Below are 21,422 nucleotides of genomic sequence, written 5' to 3'. Positions count from 1 at the left end.
AGAAAATATGCCACACTATGTGTTAGTACACTGCACCAAGGGGAGCACAACACCAGACTACCAGTTTCCTTGGTAGATTTCCAGCATCACAGACACACATGCAGGCCTCACACACATAGAACAGTATTTATACGTGCTGTACATCAATATCTACAGGCGTGACATGCCTCCATGTGTCCTTATAATACATCACTGTAGGCTACCGTGTGTGTATTTATAGTATGTGCATTTTGTCCTTGCCTGTTTCAGTTTAACATTTTACAAAGCGCTATACTAATTCTAACATTTCACCCGAGTGTAACTTGTGGCTACGAGGTCCCACAGTAACCAGACCACCAACTGGAAACAGATCCTCGCTCCAGGAAAGTCCCTCACTGGTCCCAATGTTAGCTAGCTGCAGTAGTATTACCTAGTGGGACTGAAAGAGAAGGATGCCATTGGCAGACTGTGTCATTGAACTGTTGATGGATGAATAGTGCTATAAATATCATGACAAGGTGGCAGACGGAACTAATGATGTGAACTGAAGGTTTCCATGTGCTTCTCCTGGACTTGCTGCCCTCCTTTGCACGTTCTCATGGGCGCCCATTCAGAAACACCACCTGACATACATTTCCAAATGTTGCACATGGGCATATACCTTACTATGTTGTTTAGAAACAGAATATAAACAGGCTACGATGGAACAATCCTGTTTCTGATGTAGTACAGAAGCTATTCAAAGCAAATCCTAAACATTGGTTATGGGAAATCTAAGCTTTTCTGTTTACATTCAAGCCCAGTTTCATATTTTACAACCCACAATCAGCAAGCCACAAATAATAGGGTAGAGGAGTTTTACAAAGAGTTTCCATTAACTGTAAGACAATCTTAGGAGCAAAGTCCTATGTTTGTTTGTCTCTGTGTGTATATAAGTGTGCAAATCAGAACTCTGTCCGTCTTGGTGTTGATTTAAGCAGTAATGCCTGCATGTCCATTGTAAAAGAGACTGTATGTGCAGGCATGCTTGTTAACATGTATGTGTTCCTCCGGTTTGCTCATGTGTGTACACATTCAAAGTGACGCTCAGTCTACACAAGGTGTGAAAATCAATGCACTGTTCACTTTCACATTACTGTCATCCAACAAAAGCATTCATTGGTCTGAACACAACTAAGTGCAGCACCTTCTGTCACCCTTTTTTATTTGTTAAATGTAACACCTAATTCCATCAAGCCAGCACACACATGTGGACAGTCTGTTCGGGAAACTGAAGAAATAAAAACACAAAGGGTATTATTTTACTTTTAGGGTGCTCTAACAGTGCTTAACATTATATTTATTTTGAAAGACAACCAGTTGAGTGTTTGATTCGGGATAACTTCTTCATGTTCAGCACCGCTGTAATGTGGTCATGACTGACTCAGCCATATTTTTTCAATAATTAAGACTGGCTTTTAAAAATGTCAATCTTACGGACAAATGACTCTTAATTGCTCAATGATGAAAAAAACACAGTTTGGATAAGAGCCCCCGTGGAAACTAAACAAAAGAATCTAATTGCCATTAGGGTATTGTGATTGCGCAGAAACACTATTAGTATTCAAACACAGTGGGAGAAAAGAAACTTCTAGATGGCATACCAAGTACTTGTGTGAGTGTGTGTGTTTGTGTATTCTCTGGAATATGGGAGGAGATTTCCTATGTGGCATTATGTAGACATCCATGACCAATTAATCTGCCTTACATCAAGTCTCTGCTCACAGATGGATCCTTTATTAGACACCGTTTCTAATCAACAACCAGCACCTGCTAAACCCTGCATTTTTAGAATTTCAAATGTTTTAATTTGTTTGGTAAACAAATTGCAGAGCTTGACTGAAACTAATCCACATGGACGTGTTTCTTGTCAGAATTCAGCTCTTTTCCCCCAGCCGATATCCCAAAAGCGTTTTATATACTGTATTACCAGACCCAGACATGGCCAAATAAACTTCAGCTTCACATGTTTATTCTGGGCCTCATTGCGTCTATGTTCTACTGTAAAACGCAAATGTCACCACAGAAAGTCTAAACAGATTCTAGCTGCATGTCGACCACGCCCGATGGACAGAGAGAAAAGAGAGAGATGTTGCATGTCACTGCGATCAATGGCCGCCATTGTCTCCCCCTGTCTGGCAGAGGTATAACACCTTTCCATGCACTTAAGTCGTGACCACTGCAGTGCGCTAAGGGAGCGCATGGGTATGGATTGCCTCATGTCCCTGATGCGATCGGTGCTATTGATCGAGCTAATGCTGGACTGCGGAGGAAGGCGAGAGTCTGAGAAAGTGAGCGAGGGAAAAGGAGGGAGATAGAGAAAGAGAGAGTGCTGCAGGAATGCGTCCCCAGAGAGCCCGTCTTGGGCTAGGGCAGGGCTTCAGGAATGCTCCCCAGGAGATCCCAGTGAAGGCTAGGGCAGGGCTGGAAGAATGCTCCTCTAGAGAGTTGAGATTGGAGGCTGGCTGGGGCAGGGCTAGAGGAATGTTCCCCCAGAGCACCCCTTTAACTCTGGAGCAGAAGTGGAGGGGCTCCACGGGGGGAGAGCACTCCCCCGTCCCCCCTCCGGCTCCAGGATGGCTGGGATCAGGTTTCCGTGTGGGGATCAGCATCCTGCCGACAGGGCTTTAGGCTGCCCTGGGGAGGAGACAGGAGGCTGGAGGCACTGCTATTCCATAGGCCTTTCCAAAAAACACTTCACGAATGCTTTGTCTCACTATCTCACTGTAATGTCTAGTGCACCCTCGTATTGTTACCGATCGTTCATGGAGAAAGAGAAACGGTGTCTACAGTTTGACTTTTGTTCTCAGTTGGCACAAGACACGTTCATCTGCTTGAGATGAGATTGCAAGGAACATGCCCTCAGACTTACTCGCCAACCTTGCTCCTGAGCTCATTTTAACTTGTGTTTACTAGCTAGCCCACATTATAAACAAAAATAACACATCTAGCCGAGAGTTTATTTCAAAAGATTGCATTTTCACAAAGCCTTTCACAGTCTGTTTTCCAATTCTGTGTCTCTGAAGGTATTTGAATAGGCCAGTGCACACATGGGCTGTCAGCCTGGTGGCCATTCTTTCATTACGGGTCCAGCTCCCTTGAGCAACACCTTTTTTCTTGTGTCCTTCACTAGAGGAGGGGCATGGCTGCTCCCCCCGGAGAGCTCTGTGCCCTGCTATTTTAACCCTCTGTGAGATGACCTTTTTAATAAGTGTCTTTCTCTGTTTTCCTGCCGGCCACTGTGCGAGCAAACAGAGCATGTCTTCTGCTTCCCTCAGATAAAGGAATCAATCAGAGAGGGTGCAACTGAAAAAGAGGGAGCGATAACTGGGCCATATATGGATTTATATTATGTAGATTTCCCCCTTCTTCTTCCCTGTAGACATAGCAAAATGCACTCCGCTTCAATAAAATACATTTCAGATTTATGAGAAAAATACAAATGAAATATTAATATCTGTGAAAAACAATAAGACCCCCCCCCGCAATGAAGAGGTTGGTAATATGATAGAAATAGTTTAGACACATTTCTAATATGAAGTATTTGTCTGCGATTGGGAACCAGACACTTTCTCTAAACCCACTGATATGTTTCCCCTTTCCATTCCAAACCACAGCATGTTTGTTTGAAGTGTATGAATTAATTTGCATCAAGTCGTTGGGTCAGCAGCATGGAAACATTCAGTCATACCCTCCACTATGAACAGGCTCCTGGCAGTCCATGTTTTCTACCAACTGTTTCCAACGGGCTCCTATTGGTTGTACAGGGTTTTTTCAACTAACTTTGTGTATTGATCCAACAGCTGCTTTGTGGCTGCCAAGAAGAACGTGCCAAACTGCAAAGACTTTATTCGCTTCAAAAGGGCTCACATAAGAGGAAAGCGACATGAGCAAGACCTGATTAGCCGAACTCTGAGCCACTGCTGTTCATCAGAAACTCTGCTGTGTTTTTGCCGGGGCGTCTTGCGACATCCTGGTACAAAGAGCAGCACACTGATTACAAGGCTTTGAAAGGAGGAGAGGCGGTCAGGGGAGAATAGCTACTTCTGGCACAACGAAGCCGCTGAAAAGAGACCTCATGCTAGAGTGAGCTCTCAGAATTGGACTTCAGTCTTTCCTGTGTGTATGCGTTTGTGTGGGGGGCATGCGAGTGTCTATGGGAAAGAGAGCAATAGGTAGAGACGGGAAGAGAAGCAGAGAAAGAAAGGGAGTATTAAAGTAGATGTTTGACTCCACGGCGTATCATCCGTGTGCGTTTTCTCTCTGTGTGACAGTGCCAGTAACGTTAACAGGAGTGTCATTAGGAATTCAAAGCATATGCCCTCGTGAGGACGCCCTCTTTCTCTCTCCCTTGTGCTCACACCGCACACATTATGCACTGTATAAAGTATTTATTGGTCTTTGTCAGACGAGGACTGCATCTTATGCAGAAATACAATCAAAAATAAGAATAGAGGGGCCCGTGTGGTTGCTTGTGTTTGTGTGTTAATGGCAGAGTTGATGATGGCCAACACTACATCTCCTTAATTTTCATTATTAATCAGTTTTAAGACACTCCGTCTCATGTAATTGCTTGCTCAATCAGTCATCCGCAAACACACAGACACATGATATCGGGCACATGTGCACACATGCTCTCTCACAGCACCTGCGTGCTTGCACTTTGTATTTTAGACAACACATAATTCATCGCCCAAGAGGGTAAACACATGCTGTGACTTCATCCAGTCGACCTCTTTCTTAAGTAGGTAGCCACAATAGCAGGGGTGACATGGACAAAAGAGAGATAGTCTCATGTTCTCACCTGAAACTACAAGGACTGGGTGAAAAACGAAATCAACAACATTGTTGTTATTTTCCCCCTCCACTACGTAGCATCCCTTTGAAACTACTGACTTCAGTCGAGTGACAAAGACCTGGCATGGAGCAGTTGTCTCGGCATCTCTTACTCTCTTCATCTCTCCCTGGCCCTGGCTCTGCCTGCTCTTTGTTCACTCTCTTCCTCAGCCTGCAAGTCTTTTTCAGCGGCACAAGCAGAAGAATGGCACATTAAATCTTAATAGGACTGCGTCTGGCCGTGTTGAATTGCAGAGCGTGTTAAGCCGGCGCTTTCCTCCCCCTTGGCACACGCTCGTGGAAGTGGAAAACAATTGAATAAAAGAAACCGCTCCCTCCCTCTGTAACGCAAGTGACTTCGGCTGCCCTGCTGAAGCTATGAGACTGAACCGACTGCAGCTCACAAATGGCGTAAGCCCTTGCTTAGAAACTGTATCATACATGCCATTAGTCCTTTGCAAAAAGCAGGGCGTACACTGGAAGGTAGACGCAGGATTTACCTGACAACCCACAATGTAGCTGTTGCATTTTGCCTTTTCAATGACAGTTGAAAAATACTATGCCATAAAACTCAGCAGTTATATTTGAATAGCCTGTTGGCTGAGGAAATGGAATAGAGTATAAGAGGACAAAACTAGCCAAGAGAGACAAGTGAAATATATAGAGACATGGGAAGAGGAGAGATAGAAAGGGGGAAGGGTAAAAGACAAAGAAGTGGAGAGAGACACAGTCAAGGTAGGAGAGAGCCAATCTTAGCAGCCGCAGCAGCGATGTGAGTCCAGGCCTGCTTTGTAAGGCAGTCAGAGGTGGTAATTAGCCAGTGATGAGTTGACTGGTTGTGTGTCCAGTGCACGGCACTGCTGGGTAGGGCTGTGGGAGGTAGATAAGGCCAGCAGGGCTTATCTCTGAGAAGAACAGGCACCAGGCCTGCCAGGCAAATCCACCCACAGACCAGCCACATTTTATTAACAACATCATTAATGCCAGACAGGTTATGTGCGGTGGTTCGGAAGAGAGACAGGAAAAAGTAAAAAAAACAAATAAAGTCTCAATTCCTGCTTGGCCGGCCAGTCCAAAGTACATAGGCACCGGTTGACGTGTTTTGAAAGCAAGGAGCTCGTGAAGATGTTTACCAGGTAGGCAGCCAACAGAAGGGCACGGAGAGCGAGCTTGGATCTTACCTCTGGGTTTTGCTCACTCTCCTCTGGGTCCCCAGAATTCAAATGATTTTCTTTTTTCTTTTTCAAACGTGGGACTGCTCACCAGAATAATGATGAAGCAAATACAGAGAAACATAACTCGGCACAAAGAAAAGGCAAACATCTATTTGAAAAACATTATGGACATTCTGGACTCAGTCAGGTGTGTTTGGGTTGGTTCATTTGTACCTTTTTTTTAAAGTAATATAATATATGAATACTCCAAAAATGCAAATATCTTAGGAAGGTTTTTTTCTCTCTTGTTTGCAGTAATCCAACTTCTTTGATCACACAGCACCTTAACACCTGTCTGGTGTGTTATGTTGCAAATGAGCGTTCACTTGCACTGGATTGATTTGATAAACAATTGCATGAAATGCTTAACACGAACAAACACTTGCTTTGTAATTAACACTCGGTATTAGCATATCAAATGCCAAAGAGCTTTTCAATGGCATGATTCCCTAGGATAATTCAGACCAGGCCCCTACAGGATGTAACATGGCTATGAGACAAAGAAAAGTTCACCAATCAAGATGTACCTTATTCAAAGACACCTTAAAGACACACCTAAGGGCCTTTGAATCCTGTCAATACTCCCTAATGAAAAGGTCATATGATTTACTTTATGTCTGTGTGGAAATGTTCTGCACATTGATCCCCAAAGGGCTTTTTCCTTCGATGGCTTTTGCCCAACTTGCCTGTAATGGGAGGAAAGGAAGGAGGGAGATGGAGGGCGGTGGAAAGAGTGACCAGTCCGACAGGTTTATGTCTCCCAGAAGGCTGAGCTCCATGGAGCGGGCCCACAGGAAGGAGCGGAGCCAGCTGTGACGGCATCCTGCTCGCCACTGTGGTTAAGAAACTTTGGGGCTACACTATCACCGACTCAACATTACGCCCCCCTTTCCTCTACCCCTCCCAGGGGTTGTTTTTTTTGGCCAGGGGGTAGTGTTCGGGTGGGGGCTACTATAGGGCTCTGTGGAACAGCCGCTCCTATACTTCAGGATACAGGGAGTCGAACCACCCACACGGACAGGGATTCTCAAATATCATGTGAAGTAACACACTTGTTCTTTAGTGCTAATTGCCATTTTCGGACTCGAAGGTGGGTTCATAAATTTAGTTTTATGGGCAGGATGGGTGTCGTTTAAGGTCTCAAAGGCCACCAGCTGGACTATGCTTTGGCAGGGGGAACATTGTGTGTCGGTACAGAACGTAATGGTTTGACAGTCAAGCCGTGCTGTCAGGTAATACAGAGATTTCCTCTTAATGTTAAGAGCAGTGGACAGTGGGGGGTCCACACCACTGAGAATGTAAAGGTCATCTAATCTATTCCACCTCCAACCTGCCAGGCTGATCGATCATCCTGGAGGAGTCAATCGATTTGATCAGAGAGCCTCTCCTAAGAGATGGCCTCCCAACGAGTGGCTGGGATTCTGTGAAAGGCTGCGAGCATGCCAGCTTGGTACGTGTCTCCGCGATAAACGAGAGATTAAAATCCCTGATTAAATGGTAACATGCCACCTGTGGTAGCCATTTTCTAAATAATCCATTGATAATAATAATAATCCACTGATTTAAGACCACAAAGAACTGTTACAATCACTTCATCATGCTCTCCGGCTTATTCTATATGCAATGCATGTGCACCAAAATCAGATCAACAAACTGCTGGACTGACAGCCAAGAGATATTGGGCCATAGTAAACAGAGTAGTCATGTGTATATTAGGACATTATGTGCCACCAGTCAAAGCATGAGGCATCTTTCTCATCATGAACTTGGTTTGTAGAACATACCCCACAAACCAAGTCAACATACAAAACCATCGTGTGATTGGATTTTAATCCAATTGCATTATTATTCAGGCCTCCCATTGGCCATTCATTACTCTCACATGGAGCCTGTGTGGGTTGTTATCACCAAATCAGGCTCGGGACTGTATTCTGGAGAGCATGCTTTCGTTTGCATCCTTTAAACCCTATGAGCCTTCCCTCTCTCCGGGCCCGCCAACGGAATACCTAATTCCAAAGTAAACTGATTGCTCTCTCCAACAAGATTACGCTGTGATGATGTTAGCCAAATGAGACCGCTATACGGATGCAACCAAGGCAGGCAAGGATGCTTACCGCAAGATGACTGATCAGCATGTTAAGAGAAACGAGGTTGGGTTATAAAAAAAAAAGAGGTGAAAACGAGGGATTGAAAGAGTGTTAGAGAGTTGTGAGCGTAGGGGTAAGCAGAAATGTAATTTGCTTCTCACCTCAGGCGACTGGGCTCTAAGGCCAGTAAATATGCAAACAAGCTGAGCCTGGCCATCAATATGAAGACCCTAGATGATTACTAATCTCCACCACATAAGTAGATTGAGGACTGTTCAGCAACGCCATGCATCATGAGGCAAAAAAAGATAGAGGTTAGAGTCCAAACTACATCTCCATATTGGCCCCCAACATAATGCGCAACTCAGAGTTATGGGTATATTTGACCTTCAGTTTGAGATATCCGCATTTATGATGCATACAAATCAGCAGTACTGCACCATTAAAAAAAAATATAGGTGTCCTAAACCTAAGGATACATGAATGTTACATAAATAGTATTCAGAAACTAACTCCATAACTTCTCAGTAACTTTGAACCTTGTTCTCAACTCACTCCTGTCTTTTCATCATGGACAAGTCCTTGTCTGATATGAGCTCCTAGATGTGAGGCACAGTAGTTTACCAGCCCATTGTCATTCCCCATCCGTAATCCGGGATAAAAAAACCTATGGGACATGGTCCAGGTTGGAGTCATTAGGTGTGTGCGTGGCTTACTCAGACAGCTAGATAAACCAGATGCCTCGGGATGGCCAGGGGTCATCTCTCTGTGAGAACAAGTTGTTGATGTCCTTGTTTCTCTCTACCTCTTCTTCGCCCGCGATCCATCGCTCGCCCCTGTTCATCATTCCTTCTTTTGCTTTCTTTCTTTCTGTCTCTCCCTTGATTGTTCTGCACAGTCATCTCAAACGCAGAGGTCCGTGTTGGAGCTTAGCAGTCGAAGAACCTGTCGGCTAAAGGGAAGGAGGGGAGACAGACAGGAGAGCTGTCTTTGGCCCTAGGTTGAATGCCTGAGGGTGTACTACGTGTGGAGGATAGTTAGTGCAGTAGGATGCACCGCAGTCCGCAGGTGAATCCTCTCATTTTGGGAGACTTAATGCATTTGAATCATCACCTCTAGGGGGGGGTGTTATGACTTCCTTTACAGAATAAGCCTTGATATAAATGCAGTAACATTTTTCTTTTTTCTATTCTGTATTTCTAAATACAGCAGGAGGGCCATGCAAGAGGAATATATATTCTAAGAATGTCTGCGCAGTCCTAAACATAATTGACTATTGCTTGTATTTTAGAGAGTGTTTCCAGCATTGAGCTTTACCCTCTGCAGTGAGTGCACAAGGCTTGAGGATGTTTACCTGGCATGGTGCCTGTTGTAGCTGCCCTCCTGTTGAGGAAAAGCAGGTCAGGCTATAGCTTTTTGTTTGTTTGTGCATGTGAGCATTTTTTGTGGGTGTGCATGAGTTTGAGAATGTGTTTTGAGGAGGAGGGGGAGATCATTAGGATGAAAAGGGTCAGAGACCACATTACATTCAGCCAAGAAAAAAAGCCATATGAATCTCCAATGTAAGCATTTATTTTTCCGGAGCAGATAGGATTGGTGGGTATTGGGATGCTGGGTTGTTGTGGGTAACTGGACTCTCAACCCAACTAACCATCCATCTGCTCAACCATCAATCTTCCCCCTCTCTGTTCATTTTCTCATTCAGGCATTTATCCGTCCTTGCCCGTGGCCAAAGGGCCATGTCTCTTTGTGGCCCTGATAATCTAGACCAATTTCCTCTGCAATTTATTTCCCAGCCAACCGCCCACCTGGTCAAGCAGCATCAGGCTTCTCAAGGTAGAGCCACTCATCCCAGCAAGCCCATTTCCACCAATCACATCCTGTTTTTTCCTCTGAAAGCCTCAGATCTTTTGTGTTTGAAGTTTCAGTTTAGTACTGGAGTGATGCAACCTTTCCTCTTTTTTATTTTCTTCAAACTCGAATTCATTCAACATATATTGTTTACCTCTAATGTCCTTACCCTTCTTTGTCTTTTTTTCTATTATCATCTCCCATTTTTATCCATTACTGTCTCTGTTGCCTCTCCTTTTTCTTTCTTTCTATCTATCCCTCCCTCCATCCTGTCGTGGCTCCTCAGTATTCTACTGCTGTCTTGTGTGGAGTGATTTTGCCCAGACACGTCTGGCTCTGGGTAAAGTGCGGTCCCCAGAGAGCGCGCTCCGCAGCCCCCAGGTCGCCGGCACCATGAATACATTATGATCCCCATTTCCATCCTGTTGCCACGGCAGCACTTTTGGAGCCGCAGGGCGATTAAGACGTGTGCTGTCGATACCCTGATAGGAGCAAAAGTTGGATCTGGAGGCTGGCCTTTGATCGGATTCCACAGTCCTGCCTGCTATTGGTGGCTTCATACAGGAGGACAAAGAGGAGGTGTTTTGGGCTTCTTATTGGTTTGACAGGCTCACCTCCTGTACATAAGCAAACCATGCATCCTCAAGCTCTTTTTTCCCACCTCTCCGCGCTATCTCCTTTCCTGCCTGAAACCATTTCCCTCCCTTATTCTCACTTCCGTTGCTCCTCCCCATCACCGCAGTTCAGCTAAGGCAGCATTATACGCAGTCTCTCTCCGCTCTCTGATATTCTGCTTTCCTCACAAAGGAAGCAACTCCCTTACCTTTTATTGTTTCCTTTTTTTCATTGGGGGATGATGTATAAAACATGGTGCCTCAGGTAGAGGATGTTGGGTAGGAAGCCATGTCCCCCTAAATGGCCAGCCGTGTGCATGCGCCTAACACTTCACTGAGCAATCTGTCAACATGTCAGCAACACATGTTTTGTAAAAAGCCTCTGGTGGGAGCCAGGGGAAAAAAGGCACTCCTGCCAGACCAGAGAGGAAATGCTTTTTTCTCCTCTATGCAGTGGATTTTCTATTGCTGGTGCTCAGTCCCACGGGCCCCCCACCACCACCCTCCCCTCCCCCACACATACACCCGTTGTCTGCACTTCAGAAATTTGAACTGGGGACCCTCGAGGGGGTTTACTGGGAGGGTGGGGGTGGGCTGGGAAGCAGGGGCTGCCTCTTTTTCAGAGCGTATGAAATTGTGAAGGTATATTGTGGCAGGTCCCCAAGCGGTCTTTTCTAATACCTGAGTTTCTGGCGAAGCTGGAAATTACCAGCGGCTCCCCCGAGGGACGGCTTTATCCACACCAGGAAGGGGAGCAGAACTCAGTGGGGGAGGTTACTTAATGCATGGCTGAAATAAAAGAATTTCTGAGACAGGGCTGAAAAGCAAGCTGTTTTCTCTTCATTCAAACCCCCCCCCCAGCTCCCATTCCCTCTCTCTTTTCCTCCCCAGTAGTATAGTTTACTACTCTCTCTGCCTTCTCTTGAAGGGTTCTAGTTTAATAAACTTTCAGAGGATCCTGCTGGTGCAGACAGCTAGACAAATACCCTTGTGTGTTCTCTTTTGTCGGAGATACAGCTTTTTGTTATGTTCTTGCAAATTTGATTTCTCCCTCTGTCTTTCGTTTTCTCTGCCGCCCTCTGCTTCTCTCCCTTTCTACATTTGTCTTCATCTCCCTCGTCCTCCTCTCCCTTTCTGTCTCCCTCTTCGACACACACACACACACACCACACACACACACACACACACACACACACACACACACACACCCACACACACACACAGCCACACACACACACACACACACCACAGTCAAACTCTGTCTCTGGTGGTTGAGTTGTTGTTTGGGTCGTTTTCCCCCTCTGTGCTCCTTTTTGTTTTCTGTATGTTTTGTTGTATTGCGCAGAGAAGCTGGGATGCACATAGAAATGCAGACAGTTTGCCCTGGGTGAAGAGTGTGCACACACAGCCCTTGGTATCTATTAAACAAAACACATTCATCTATTTACAACATAACCAAATGTATAAACTCTGACTTCTGGCAGTGTAAAGGGTGTTTTTCATGAAATAAATTAAATGTATGTTTTCACGTAGTTTACTCATCCCTGATCCCTTATCTCCTAATTATTGTATGCCAGGAGGCCACTTTCCTTATTAATCAGCACCTCCATCTTATATCCATGCATCATTAAACTTGCCTTCTTCAATCATAACATAGAAAAATAACATAAAAATCCCATGTATGAAAATGCCTCTCCCTCCGTTTAATTTTTCCCTCTCACTGCCTCCCCCTCTACTGTTGGGTAAATAATTCAACCTTTTCCCTGTAACAAGTGGCTGGCCTTAATAGGGAGCAGTACATACCTGTAGTTGGGATAAACAAGGCAGCCGGCCTCACCAGTGAAACAGAGGGATTTGAGCTTCATGAGGGCAGAAAAAGAAGTCGTTTCCTTCTGAAAGGGCAGAGTAGACTGGCTTGACATTAATTAAACCCTATAGGATAAAGGTTATCTGAGGCCTAGCAAGCAGAGACCGTGCATGCGGGATGTTGTGTCTGCCGAATCCTAATCAAGACTTCTTATTTAAGCGACATGTGTGGGCACAGCCATTTGTGGTGTGTTGTGCTATTATGTTTCCTAAATGTGTGTGATCTCAGCGTCAGTTGTAGATTCAACTTGATCATCCAGCTACAAAAAAAGAACAATCCAGCTACCTCCTCTGCTACATTTCAATGTTTTTCACATTACTAACAATAAAGACGGAGGCAACTTCCTAGAGAGAGCCATGTTTAGAAAACATTATGTTGCCCAACGTGCAGTGTTGTGGGAGGTGTGCCTCCTCACCAGAGATCCTCCCATGATGCACCTGTGACTGAGTCACCTGACCCAAGCATCAGCATGGCGCTCGGGTGCCATGGCTCATGTTTTACAAATCACCCAGGGGGTTATGCACCACCTCAGTGCCCATATTTCCTCCCAGCTGTATGCATAGTGCGTGGGATTATATTCCCCAACTTCAACTCCTCCCTCAGACAATGAACAGCTGCAGGGATGACAGTCACCTCACTAACCCAAGAACGCTCAGGAAAATACAAATTAAGGGAAGGAGAAAGCACGGCTTCGACCTATTGGCTTCATCTGTTTGTGCTGGAAGTATGCTGGTTGAAGACAAAAGAGAGCAGCATGGATCCTGATTCCAGGCGAGTTACAGTAAGCGCTGTGTAAGGCTTATCTTAGAACATGTATATCTCTCTTTTCCTGAGTCGTCGACTTATTTGCATGCCAAATGTAATTAAAGGTCACCTATATTCTCTTGATATTTAATGTAGCCAAGAAGATAGCCGCCTAGAGGAGTGATGCAGATTCCTATTACCACCTTATTGTATGCCATTTCTATATTAGTGGCACAGCTACACCAGTTCTTTCACAGTAATAGCATAATAGTATGTCTTCTCCGTTCATATACTGATAAAGGCTGATGTCCTCACTCGTCTACAAGCCCAATGAAAAGTAAATTAGCTGATATGGATGTTGCTGTCAGTGATAACTGATATTGGGGGAACTATTACATTCACTCTCTGGAATGATGATCCTTGAAATGGGTTCATCACAGTGAGCTGCACATACAGATAGACGTCAGAGATTAGCACGTATGAGAAGGAACATTTGTTATTACTGCACGAGAATCGCATAAACCTAATGAACGGTCACATTAGCCACAAAAAACAAACAACATCTAATGCAACTGCAGTCTTTATGTTTTATACCACCTGACTCAATTCTTATGGTTGATGTATTCGTTCAATCTTGAATGAATCCAGTCATATGAGCACCTGAGATTTTTTTCTGAAGTTTACCATTGAATGGTGATGATATCATACAGGGGTGTCGTTGGCAGTCTAACCGAGTTCCTCTCCTGAGAGAGACATAAATAGCCTCCCAGGTGTGGTGTGCAACTAAGTAAATGATTACTAACCAAGAAGTGTTGGTCCAATGCAAATGGGAGAGGAGAATATCCATTGAGGTGTTGGAGTGAGAGGAGGGGTATTCAAGGAGAGGATGAACCTTAATAATGTCTTATAGGGATGTTACAGTGACCCTGAAAGTTTTTCCACTAAGTATGGGTGCATGCAAACTTTAAGCAAAACAATCCAGTGGAAAGTTTTTTTGCAGCTGATAAATAGATAAACAGGAATAAATCAATGTGAAGTGATGAATGAATAAGTAAAATGCCCTGTATCATTTGTCAGTGTTTATTCAGGCCTCATATTCCAACCTTGTTCTGCAAATGAAGATGAGGGTGAGGGCAGCAAAGGAACTGCTTTTTGTGTGTGTGTGTGTGTGTGTGTGTGTTGTGTGTGTGTGTGTGTGTGTGTGTGTGTGTGTGTGTGGTGTGTGTGTGTGTGTGTGTGTGTGTGTGTGTGTGTGTGTGTGTGTGTGTGTATTGTGTTGTGTGTGTGTGTGTGTTTGTGTGTGTGTGTGTGTGTGTGTGTGTGTTGTGTGTGTGTTGTGTGTGTTGTGTGTGTGTGGTTGTGTGTGTGTGTGTGTGTTTGTGTGTGTGTGTGTGTGTGTGTGTTGTGTGTGTGTGTGTGTGTTTTAGTAGTGTTAAGATATGATGATGAGCTGCCTGGATACCGGCAGAAAACCCATAGAAAGGGAAACAAGCAAACCCCTAATCTGTCTGCCATTTGCGCTCACATACTGTACACACATGTCATGAGTATTCTGGACAGTTACTGGGCCAGGGAAATGCTGGTCTGGGGCCTGGCCCATTCTCCAGAACAACCCCCCGCCTCCTGCCTCTCCGCCCCCTTCCCCCTTCCTGTGGCAGTCTGTGGACACAGTCTGAGGCGACAAGGTTGCACAACAGCTCGCAAAAATCTCCACTTTACCAACATGATCATAAAAACACAGCCTGCCATTAGAATCTGTTAAAGAAGAAAAAAAATAATTAGGAGGACTGTGATAATTATGTCAAGGGGGAAATAGATCAGACAAATGATGGGAAGACCAGAAACACCTTGCCGTGGCTTTGTTACTTTGCTGTTGGTGCATTTCGACATTGATCCACCCCTTCCATCTGTCATACTTTTCCTACTCTCCTTCTTCAAATCTCTATCTTTCTCTCTTTCTTTCTTGGATTCGAGAGTGGAGGAGCCTTCTGGCTTAACAGAGAGGGGATGAAGATGTTTATTCATCTGGAGGGTATTAGAGCCATGATTAAGGAGAGGAGGGAGTAGCGAGGCTGATGCGACGTCTGCATCGCTCGTTCATGGGCCGCCTGCGGGATTCTGGCCAACACACCAGGAAAACAAGAAATGAAGAAGAATGAAAAAACTTGTAGTGAAATTCGATTCTCTCGGGAAAGGACAGAAGTTTACAATTTTGCCGTTTCGCTGCCTCTTTCATTCTCAGTCTCACTCCCTCTTCTCACTGCTAAGCTAATTATTAATGAATGCGGTTTCTGTTGAACCTTGGAGAGGTGTCAGCGCTGCAGTCACTGAGGGTTAAGAAATATTGACATTTAAGACAGGGATGCATGAAAATACATCGTCTTGCTTGAGTTGATGCTTGTTTTTCTTCCCCTCCTGCTCTCCCCTCCAAGACGCATGTTTTCTTCTCCCTCCCGGCCTGTCTCCAGTTGTTTTACCACTGACAAGCTGGGATGGCGTTGAAGAGATATCAAATAGAGCCACAGTGTATTAAACGAAGGGCATGGGTCAAGAGGCAGGGTCATGCTTTTCTGATAAATGCTAATGCTAAAGCTAACACATGCATCTTGTCTGTCCATATGCATGGGAGTGTTGCTGTCATCTGTAGAAAAAGAGGTGTTGATGTAAGAAATGTTTTAAGGGCATTTGGCAGACAACCTACCCTTTTCAAAAATATTCCCAGTGTACTGAAATGTAGATCCAAGTGTCTGAAGTTATCCTCAAACAGAGAAATAATTGTGAGTTGAAGTCTAGCTTAGGTTTTATGGGTCACTGTGTGGTAGTTTGATTAAATAGAATAAGATCCTATTTTCTGAATTCAGTGTACGCTGTGCGTGGTTTTAAGTAATGGATAGCGCCTCTTGAAAGTTGCAGAGCAAACCCTATTTTAATGAAGCAAACATACAGTAACTCAGCATATTTATGTACGCACAACATTTTTTTCTTCTCCAAGATCATCACATAAATCAAATGTCTGTGAGTAACTAAGAGTGGGGAAAAATAAAAGAGCATCCAAGTAAACTCCTGCACAGTAGGGAAACATTAATAGAGTCATGGCTCATGGCATATAACAGCACTGTGCTGCAGCATCTCTCACTGTGGCCGACTGACTGACCGGCTACTGACTGTCCACTAGGTCCTGCGCGTGGTCTGCCGCAGTGTTGAGGGCACGCACGCACGCACGCACACACGCACACACGCACACACAAACACACACACACACACACGCTCCCCTGCCGATTGAAACCCTGCCCAGCCCGGTCCCGCCTGGCCCAGCTCTCCCTTAGAGCCAGTGCAGTGAGGCAGGCGGTGAAGGGGCATGCTGCGGGACAGATTGTCGTCCTCCTTTCTCCCCCTGGGAGGCTCACTGTGGCTGCTGGTCCAGCCAAGACCCGGGGAACAGCCTCCTTCCTGTTCGTGCTGTAGCTTACCTGAAGTGGTCAACTGTCCTTCCTCTTCACACCACCTGCAGCTCAGTTCTACAGGAGATGACACCATACCATCGCTCTCCCACACACCAAATGCTCCACCTACATCCTAAACACATCCTCTGACTATGTTGCATCACAGCACCTTAAGGTCTTATCACTCATCGCCAAAGCTCGATACGGCTGCCAGTTTTAATCCTATGAAGAAATGCTCAATAACATACTGACTGTTTCATGCATTCCCCTTTACTAAAATGTAGTTTTGCCACAGTCATAGTCAGCATGGAAACATATATTTGTATTTGTAATGTAAAAACACTATCCAACTGAAACAATAAGATATTAGCAATAGCCTTCGATCCAACCCACTGCTTTTCTAAGTAACGAATTATGAAACTCATATCAACTTTCTTGAATCATTTGTTTTTGTATTTAAAAAAACAAAACGAGGCACTCTTGATAATTTAATTTCTTGTTAACCCGTTCTCTGTGACTTTGCCCTGCCCTCATTTAATCTTCTTTCGTTTACCAAAAAAAAAGTAAATACACGGCAAGAAATGCCAAACTTAATAAATAAGACAACCTTTAAACAAGTTGCATACATTACCATTTTAATGTTAGGCCTTTGTCCAAGTGAAATGTTGATAATATTTATCAAACAGTAAAACACTGTATAATAATAACAGCATTTTTAAAGCCCTGGTCATCTGCTTTCTGGCAGTGTTTAAGTGTTTCTGACCTTACTGACCTCCATGTAATAGTATGCAGTTGTTATGGAGGATATGACATGGCAGTAAGTCACCCTTGGCATGTTTTCAAGTTCAATCACTGCGGTTATGGATTGTTACATGATGCAGATTTTCACAGGAAAATCTGAGGCGGATCCTGTTTAAAGCACAAACATCCCAGGTCATTTCAGAGGCCTGGCATTATCTCAAACATTACTATCGATCGTCATCATCAAGTATTGATATCAGTTTTCCGATGTTAGTGAAAAGACATCAGCATAGCAGGGACACTTCCCCGGGATAAGTAATGGAATTCCACTTTTCATTGTGTCTCACTATCATGGAAAGAAATGCGTAGTAAAGGATGACTGGCCGCCCTACTTTTCCTCCTCTGGCCTTCCATTTGTCTAACTTTCCTGCGAAGCCACTGGGGCACTGTGATTTCTGGGACAGTGACCAAGTGCTCCTGTCTGAGCTGGGGGACGTGGGTAATGTGGACAAAGTAGTTGACAGTTTTCTGCTTCCCCATGGTTGAGAGACAGAGCCATGAGAGCCAGAATAATGGACACCCAGACCACAGAGTCGGGACAGTGCTTGATGTTCCAGCTCTTTGTGTCAGGCCCTGTGTGAAAAAAATCCCCATAGACTTCAGTTGTGTGCATTTCTGTGTGTGTGGAGATGTGTTGTGTACATGATGTTAGGCGAGACTAACTCGCTGCTAGGGCACTGATGAAACCCCGGGAAGTCAATTCTTATTTCATCTACTGTTTTTCTACCTTGTTCGGTAAAAGATAGCATAGTTGTTTGCTGCTCCTCAGTCGTCTCACACAACCCCTCTTTTTCTTTTTTCTTTCTGTAGTATAGTGTATTTGATTGATCTGTAGCAAGAGGGGAGGGAGCTGACATTTCCCAGTGATGTGTAAAAACATATTGTGTTTGCCAACAACAAAAAAAGGGGAAAAAATAAAAACGGGCTGAATGCACACACGCGCAGCCACACACACGCATTATACTTTGTTGGAGAATCGCAGCGCTTTAAATACCTCTAATTGTGTGTGTTAATCATAATGCAAAAAGCCTGGCTAGCCACCTGGCACTTTTGTTGACAGCTACTGGGAATTATCAGTGTTTCATTTTGACAGGATTTGAGGTCTTAAAGCATGGATGTAGCAGGACTACTGTGAGTAAAGCCCAGCCCTGGGCCTCTTCCAGCAGCTCTGTGTCCTCTGAGCTCTCGGTCCTGAATCAACTGAGTGATTTGTTTGTCCGACTGAAATTAGTCCCAAAAAAATCGACCACCGCCCTCCCTCTCAGTGGTGGAGATTGGAGGCTTAGCTACTGTAAAAATGTCTCTCGCAACCTTCTCTATTAGATCTTAAGTGGTTGTGTCACAAACAGGGCCGTACATGAAATTGTGTTGTTCAGACACACGTTGCTATTTGGGCATCAGAACAGGAAAAGTGTTGAGATGACACATGCATTGTCTCATGGGAGAGGCTCACTACTTTTCCCAGTAACTGTAAAAAGATCCCATCTCTGAATATGAAGTGGGGTCATGGTGTTACATCAGACACGTTGTCAGCTTTTTGTTTATTCATTGAATCCCCAATCCCCCATGTGCCACAAATACACTCACACAAACACATCTCTTATGACAACCACTACGTACAGATCTCTGATACAACACACAGGAAGATAAGGTTTGGCGACTGAAAACATGGCCATGCTTTGCTTCACTAGAATGGCTTTTGAACAAAGTCTAGCTTGCTATAGAAGTGGCAGATGAGTGATGGCAAAAACACTTTTCTGATAAGATAAGGTCCTGGACCTGGATAAGAGTTTGGCTTCCTAAATAGAAGAGGTTTACTCTGTTGCTGTTAGGCAGTGATAAGCCATCTTGAACTGCTTCCAGGACCTCAGATACGGAGGTCCAGGCGCCAGCAGAGTTATTCCCAAACCGTGGTTCCCGAAAGGTTTGAGGAGGGTGTATTACTGGATAAAAACAATAGAATCACAAATGCCTGTTTACAAATGCTGTATTTAAGAGTGAGCTTTTGGTAGAAGCTGCACATTAATATCAAAGTCTCTGATGAAAAAAGTAGATAAGTAATTATGTAAATAAAACTATTGATTTATGTAATTTGTGTACTTTATGGGTTACAAATAGCTTCACAATAAAATACAAATAATCTAGAGTAGTCCAGGGACAGTCTGTCATTTTTAAACAAGAACTTTAACAAATGTTAAGAACAATATATTTTGCACTTAATTTATTGCAATTAAAATGTTGATTTGAAATGTAGATGTATTTTTTAAGAGGAATTTGACAGTGAACAGTTTTAAAAATCTGTTCACAACATTTAAAAATAGCAAGACAGAGATGTTTCTCCGTTCAAGAGTAACAGATTAACTGTACACATATTTCAAATGGTGTATTAGCAAAAGGCCATTTCTCCTTTTAAAAATGATTTAATTTCCTCCACAAAATGTAAAACCAAACATCCAAGCTTTAGCCTGAAATAATTTAACATGAGCACTAATTATACATTTTGTGTGTCTATTTCAGGTTTCTTTAAATTCTATTAGTAAAAATGTAGTTTCACCAACCAAACTATCAAATTAATTTGTGTTACACAGCTAACAAAAGTGTAAAGGATCAGTGCTTAAATAATGTGGCCTTTTTTCTGATTTGTATAACTGTATTTAGTATTTCAAATTTTAGAGACATTTTTATCCACCTTTTATGTTTTGAAGTCCAAAAGGAAAAAAAGTCTTATATATCTATTATCAAAAATGTTCATATATCATGCTAATTCTCAAAAACATATAACTTCAAAACATTTTTTAGTTGCTTTGAAAGCTGTGCCGCTGTGCACAGTAATGGCCAACCTACTTGTTCCCAGCATTAAGGATCTTATTTGAACAGGAGTATTTACTCTGGGAAAGGGTGCTATAAATGAACATAGAGGAAGTGGTGCACAAAGAGCACTTCAGACTGGAAGAGGAAACTGAGACTTTCGTGTGAAGGAGAGAATTTCTGTGGTTACTTTTCCAGTAAAAGAAAAAAAGAAACACTAATTTCTGTAGAGCTGTTTTAAATTATCCTGCCATTTTCTTGATTTCTCAAATTGGACGGGCTGTGCTTTTTTTATGTTCTTAAAAAAAGTCTTCATGTATTGCAGCCTTAGGTTAAATGTTATATCTTACGAGAAAATATGGCTGTGGCACATTTAATGCCATCCCTCTATAGGAGCTCCCAAAATGAAGTTGTTTTGTTCCATATAGAAGACATTTAGGAGAGAAAGAGGGAGGGGGGTAGGGGGTAGGGACAGAACACCCCGAGAGGGACAGGCCTTAAGATGGAGGTCTTCCTCCCAGGACGTGACAGGCTGTTGGCTGGAGGATGCTCAGGAAGGCCTTGGCAGACCAACAAAGACAGCCCTTCAGCTGCAGGGTGTAGTTTTTCAGGCCCCAGCATCCCCTTTGGCAGCAGCACAGAGAGTGCTGGCGTGCACAGGCCCCCGGCCCGAGAGACAGGGAAGTAAGGCCCGCTCTTTTATTTACTCAGGCTGCTGCTGAGACCTGGGCATTTCTTGTCTGGGTGAAGAAGGAAAAAAACAAGTCTCACTCTCCGTTTCCTCTCTGAGGTCTCCTGAGGAATATTGCTCTTTCATCTACAGTTGTTCACACACTTGTTTCGGCCATTGCGCCTTTATCTGTGAATTCTATGTGTACATGTATGTCTGCACATCTATATGTTTGTTAATGAGTGAGTGTGCAGTGTGTGAATTCATGCTCTCCTATGTGTGTATTACTGAATGTGTGACTGATGGAGAGAGTAGAACTGTAGTAAGCCTCGTTATGAGGGTCAATTGTATTGAAAAAAAGTACAGCTTCACCTCTAAATGCTATAAGACAGTTACAATATTCGTCCTCTTTTTCTATCTGACATTGTAATGGCCGTCACAGTAAGACATAAGACCCAGCAACTGTTGT

General features: G+C 43.9%; 1 protein-coding gene across 7 annotated transcripts in view; it reads left to right on the top strand.

Annotated features, from left to right (window-relative positions):
• LOC117461869 (zinc finger protein 521-like) overlaps nt 1-21,422 on the top strand; it is an 87,949-nt gene that overhangs the window by 14,580 nt on the left and 51,947 nt on the right. The gene's annotated exons all lie outside the window — the stretch shown is intronic.

Source organism: Pseudochaenichthys georgianus, chromosome 17, assembly GCF_902827115.2.
Source record: "Pseudochaenichthys georgianus chromosome 17, fPseGeo1.2, whole genome shotgun sequence".
NCBI lineage: Eukaryota > Metazoa > Chordata > Actinopteri > Perciformes > Channichthyidae > Pseudochaenichthys > Pseudochaenichthys georgianus.
Note: the sequence above shows the minus strand (reverse complement) of the source record. Positions and strands in the feature narration are given on the sequence as shown.